Below are 6,855 nucleotides of genomic sequence, written 5' to 3' on the forward strand. Positions count from 1 at the left end.
GTGTCGCGGTCCGGTAGCCTGGCTGAAAGTGACGCGGTGTGCACGCGTGCACCGGGTGGGGGGGTGGGGGGTGGGGGGGATGCCGGTAGAGCGGATCAGTCCGGTGTTTGGGTTTTCCTCTGCGGCAGAAGGCGTCCCTGTCCTCCGCCCTCTCCTCCTCTCCTCCTCTCCTCCTCTCCGCGTCGCCCCGCTGTCGCTGTGGCGGAGCCGCTGGTTGTCCTCCTCCGCCGCCGGGCTGCTGTCTCCCGGCAGCTCTGCTCCGATCGGTGGGAAGGCACGTCACTGATTACCGGCCTCAAACCGGGGACCGTCTCCCTCTCTCTCCCTCTCTTTCTCTCTCTATTTCTCTGTATCTCTCTCTCTCTCTCTCTCTCTCTCTCTCTCTCTCTCTCTCTCTCACTCTCTTTCTCTCTATTTCTCTGTTTCTCTCTATTTCTCTGTTTCTCTCTATTTCTCTCTCTCTCTCTATCTCTCTCGATTTATCTTTTTCTCTATTTCTCTGTTTCTCTCTCTCTCTCTGTTTCTCTCCACTCTCTCTCTCCCCCCCCCTCTCTCTCTTCCCCTCTGAGACCCCTTTCTCCTGCCCCGCCCCTCTCTCACTTTCTCTCTTCTGCTGCCACAATGCAGAGAAACAAACACTACTCAGACTGAGTGGTACCAAGTGTGTGTCTGTGTCTGTGCGTGTGTGCTGAAATTATAATCTAATATTTCTATCAATCCAGATAAAAAATTTTTACAGCATTTTATATTGTATAGTGGCTCTAACACAAAGTCACAACAACAGAAATCCCAAAACATAAAAGATACAAATCACACAAAACGGCGACAAAAGCACGACACAAATAATTAAACACGACAACAAATCTCAAAACAAGAATGACAAATCACGTGAAAGAGCAACATTAAAAAAAGAAACAACATTAACTATTGAACAATACAGTGTTTGGTATAAATAAACAAATCTTTATCTTTATCTTTTCAAATACACAACAAACCACGTGAAACATACAGAACAAGCATGACAACCAATCATCAAACAAAAACACAACAACAGAAACACAACAAAACACAACAAATCAAGTAAAACAACAAATAACACAATAGATCACAAAACACAACTCAAAGTCTTTTAAAGAAACTGCTGACAGTGCGTGTTTGTCGTTGTGTTTGGTTTGTTGTGTTGTTTTCACCTCAGATCTGCTAAGAACTACTTTAAACTGTGATATGTTTATAAATGATTTTATAAATAGTTTTATTCCGGCTGCTGTTCTGAGGATTCATGTAAAATCACAGGAAACATAATCCTCTATATATTTAATATTTTATTTAAACCTGTTGGAGTTTTAACAAATTTGTATTTCATCAATTTACTCTGTGACATATGCAACTTCATAAATTTGCGAAGTCACATATCGTCATACAGTGTGTGTCTTTGTGTGTGTGTGTGTGTGTGTGTGTGTGTGTCTTTGTGTGTGTGTGTGTGTGTGTGTGTCTGTGTGTGTGTGTGTGTGTGTGTGTGTGTGTGTGTCCCAGTTGAAGATTCATGAAGCATCTCTTAGGTTTGATGTTGAGTAGCCAGTTGCTATGGCAACCAGACAAATTACTTTTTTTTTTTAACACAGTGCAGGTTCCCATGGCAACGTTGATGCCACCCATCCCCCCCGAAAACACACACACACACACAGACACACACATACTAGCACACCCACATTACACCTCCACACATACACACACACCTTCTCTCTCTTTGTGTGTCTGTCACACACACCTGCTGGCTCTCAATCTGGTTATAGAGTGGATGTGTCGGATACAAAAGACAGACACACACACACACACAGACAGACACACACAAAGCAGGGAGTGGAGATAACAGTGTGCTGCAGACGCACCGAGATCACACACTCTTCCCGTCTGCCTCCGTATTTAAACCCATGAAATCAAATGGACAAACTGTGTGTAATGGTCCACGCGGGGCCACTAATGGCTGCGTCCTCACTGGGAACCATTAATCAGAGTGGTTTGTAATAAAAACATCCAGACACACATTGAACAAGGTTTCCTTTTTACCTGTTCGCCAGGACAGTGCGTTCAGACACACAAGATTAATACAACAATATGTGTTTTACAAGCAAAGAAATCTCCTAAAATCCTAAAAATAAAACACTTTGTAATTGTGTATCTAAAGAACAACAAGGACAACACTCACATTCACAGAGACACAACATTCATCTTACTGTTAGAAATGGGGAAGCTGGAAAATTAATGTATTTCTCATTGATTTCTGCTGCTGCGGTAATTGGTTTATCAGAGGAGAACTCACATCCATCTTCACTGTGCATTAGCAATTACCTGATATAACTCATTTAGTTAATAAAGATGATTTCATTATCGTGTTAAGCTGCATCCACTGCCCGTGTCCACCTGTTGCTTCAGCTCCAGACCATGTGACCGAGGGTCACTGACAGTCTATGAGGAGATTTCACATGAGTCTGCGGCTTCACGAAGGATTCACGCTCTTTGCTTCACGGGTTCGATTCCCTTCCCACTGCTGCAGGATCATGGGAAATAGTGTGGTTTTGCTGAAATGTGTATAAGTACATTTCCTCCGACCTCACGGTGAATCTCTCTCTCTGTTATCCAAGGTCACGATCTTTCTCTCACCTCAACTAAGTGCTGCGAGCGTCCAAACATCCCCGAAGTGAAACGAGGCTGTCGGCTGGATTATCACACGGCACGATCGGAACATTTTAAATTTGATTCAAAAATAGGTCATGAGCATAGAATGTGTTTAAAGATGAAAGATATGACATCTATCCAAAGGTGAAGCTGAAACATCTTGATCGCCATCTGGTGGCTGGCTTTGGTATAGATCATAACCCTCACCTTCTCCATGTTAGCAGATGGGACAGCTACAAAATTGTTTGAGTACATTTAAGTACAGAGGTTTGTTCCTGTGTTTAATTATATTAGTTATTTGACGCCCTAAATGTGAGGTCATGATTGACAGCTGTCCCTGACTCCAGATTGGTTGAGGACGTCCAGACTTAAGCGTGAAATAATGTCCAAAAACGCAAAATGGCAACACCTGTATCCAAGATATGTCATTTTTGTACAACAGGAGAAAGAGGAGAAGTGTTTATATATTTATATACACTGCTAATCACTTTGCACAATCCACCAATGGGCTCTTTTCTTTGTAACGGGGACAGTTTCTCTTAATAACTCATGTTTAGTAGCTATTACTTCTACAAGGTGTTAACATGCTACTGTGGGTTAACGGCTCTGAGAAAAAATCTGAATTAAAAAACTGGAAAAAGGCAAAAACATGTGTTTATACACGTTCTAATCCACTATTCAATGAGGCGTCAATTAGCCTTTAATCCCCATTAGCCGTCCAGCGCAGGAATGAATGAGCGAGCGCCCCCCCCCCCCCCCACCCCGGGGAGGAAGGAAGAGCAGAATGGGAAATGAAAGACTGCAGAGATATACGGGGGCTCGGGGCAGATTCTGATAAGAAAAGTACTAATTAGCGTCGCTGAATGATTTATAGAAATCAGAAGTGTGTGTGAGTGTGTAAGTGTGTGTGTGTGACAGCCAGAGGAAGGTGGAGAAAATGAATGGGCTCCATTTTTACCGGGCTATTTTCAGAACCTACAGAAACAGAGGAGGGGAAAATCCTCCGGGGCTGGAGAGCTGTGACCTACGACTACACACGCACTTCCACACACACAGACCCACATTTACACAAGATGAGGGAACTGGTTCTGGCAGCAAAGAGGAGAGCATCAGGTTGTTATTCCTCTTGTGTTTGTCAACCTGCCTGACATCCTCCCTCCTTTATTAAAGAGAGCTATATGGACGCAGCATCGGTCGAGGGCCTGTATACTTTTATACATTTGTGAATCGGCTCCTCCCTCTGCGTCCACGCTCCTCCACCGCCCACCTTCCTCTTTCTTACACCCCTCCCATCCCCCAATCCATCTGTTTTGGTGGAGGCCATCTATTAATAAAGAGTCTATCCCTTCATTTTCCATTTCCCCCCGTTCTCCTGTATTATTTATTTACCCATCTATCCGGAGTTACATGGGGCAGATATGGTTGCCAAGATCGGAACGCATCCAATCTGCCTTCTGCGGGGACAAACTTTTACCCGTTATGAGAAATCAAGACTTCATTTCACCCCAACTCCTCAAGTCGGATTCCAAATATGTAAAAATCGTGAGCCGCTGAGATTTATAATTTTAGCACAGGCTCAGTTTGGCAGCTCTTCATATTCAAATGAAGAGAATCTGCAAAAAGTGTTAGAGCGGCTGAGTCAGTTCAAACGGGGAAAATCTTCCTGATCAGAGGGATTTTCACACTCCAGCTCCGAGGAGTCATAACGTGGCAGCTGGAGGAGGAGATGGTAAAATGTTTTTTTTTTTTTTTTACAAGCTAATAACGGTGATTAACTACGAACAGCACCTCCAAATGTGGGAGAGGCCTCAGAGCAGCCGGATGACAATCAGTCATGATGATCATAAACCTGAGATGAAGCACAACTACAGTAGAATAGGTAAAACAGGATAATATGCAGAACTGCTTAAAAAATTATTAAATGAATATCAAAACGAATCTCACTTTGCTTTGTGCAGCGGCAGCAACACTGACGCAAGGAATTTGGCTGAAGAATGCAGAACCCCGGAAAGGTGACGTGGGTCAGGGGCAGAGAAGAAGAAGAAGAAGAAGAAGAAAGAACAAACTCAAGAATGATGCTTTTGCAAAAAGTTTTATGAAAGTGTCAAAGAAAATCTGCCAAAATCCTGTCGGCTCTTCATACACCTGCTGTGTCCGTGGGTTGGTCAATAATAAACCTATCTTTACTTATATATTTTTCGCGAGTCGACTGAATACAACAATGGACGACATGACAGCTCATCAGTGCCCCCTAGTGGCCGGTTCAAGTTAGCAGCTAGATGCTTGAAAAACGTTGTGATTGACAGCTGATGCACAAAATAATGTTGTCCATGTTTATAAACAGACTTTGGATTAAACCTAGTTCACATCAAATAATATGTTTTATATTCAGGCACAAGGTTTGTGTGAAAAATGTCGTTTTAAATGACACGTATATGATTTCAGATTTAAAGAATCATCTTTTTAAACACACATAACTCAATGTCCTTACTGCACCATATAAATGTCTGTGTCTCACTGAACATGACACTTTCAGTCGCAGAACAGAAGCTCTCAGCCGGCAGGGGGGGGGGGGGTTGCAGAAAGGATGGATTTCTCTTCAGTTTCCACTCTGCACACATGCTTCTGAAAAACACTGCAAATCCACAACGTAGGAACACCGGCTCTCTCCCTGACGGCCGGTCTGTCAAACTCAATCTCATCATGTCTCAGTTCGACTGTTCTCGGTGACACCATCTGGATCTCTGCCTCCTTCCATGTTTCCAGTTCATCCGTCCATCTTCATTTTCCTCTCTGCTATTTCTGTGCGTCTACGTTCGGCTTCCTCCCGGTGGTTCGGCAGCATTCGTAATTTCTAAATGTCATTTGGACATTAGCTCATGAGGCCTGCAGGCAGGATGCTGTAAGCAGCAGGGGTGATGGAGGAGGGAGGTCATTGCGAGGGGCACGAGCAGGGAAATAAAGTCAAGTCGTGGCCTCTCGGAGACTCTGGGATTTGATTAGAGTCGCAGCGCAGAAACAGAGATGGATGCAGATGGATGCAGATAGAAGAATCTTCCTGCCTCGTCTTCACATGCACAGAAGAAGATGCAGAGACGAAGCAGCAGATGAAGAGAACACGGAGACGCCCGACGACTCCAGCGGCTCCGGAGGAAAACCCGATCGGGGGAAAAGGTCAGAGTGTGACATCTGAGAGGAGCAGCTCTCACCTCCCTGAGCTAAATGTAATCTGTGTGATCGCTGGGCTCATCTGTAACATGTACGCCATCTCTACCAGGGCCTGGAGGCACGTTTAACTGCCCCTCGCTGGACAGAGGCAGAACTGCAGCACTGGGTCAGGCTGCAGTGATCCAATGCATCACACCCCACGTCTGAGCCTCTGACAAACAACAACCACGACTTGATTCTCCTCTGTTTGCTCACATATTGATGTAGCTGTGTTGAACAGGGACTGATCCCGGTGACAAATCACAGGTTTAATCACTGGAGCTGTCATTTTTACTCCGGCCTCTAAAGCAGATTTATCTGGATTGGATGAGGTAACGGCCCAGAGTCAGACTCTAACTCATGTTTAACTGCTGCAGCGTCACAGGGCGTCGCGGTGGCTGCAGGGACAGTTTGTCGTGTTGGGCGCCGGCGGCGGTGCCTCAGGCATCGAACCCCAAACAACAGACACATGTATATACTGGGAATTAAACTTGAAGGTACTCAAATCAGTTGGGGCCTAAACTGCTTTCAGGGAGGAGAACATTCAATTTTAAACATTTTTAATATTAAATAATCAACTTTTTGGGACTTTTTAAACACATGGAGGAAATCTTATGATTCTGTAACATCACAAGGATTTATAAAGTATTCTGTCTATAAATAATATACATAGATGACAATTTAAAACATCTATAATGTACAAAAAGCTGTGTCTATTTTGGACTCCATCTTTTAGGTAATTATGAAGTTTCACAAGACAAAATTGATCAAAATTGAATTTAGCAACAAGTCTAAATTTTGATATTTCAAGGTCCTACGATAGATAACGGTATGTGTGTTTGTTATTGATGGTTTTACTATACAGTCTTTACTATATAGAAGAAAACTTACATTTCTCTTATTGATTGTGTTACTGCTGCTTGGATCATTTTCTATAGAGTGAAATGTCCGGATGTTGATGTTGATGCAAAA

Source organism: Platichthys flesus, chromosome 21 (assembly GCF_949316205.1).
Source record: "Platichthys flesus chromosome 21, fPlaFle2.1, whole genome shotgun sequence".
Taxonomy (NCBI): domain Eukaryota; kingdom Metazoa; phylum Chordata; class Actinopteri; order Pleuronectiformes; family Pleuronectidae; genus Platichthys; species Platichthys flesus.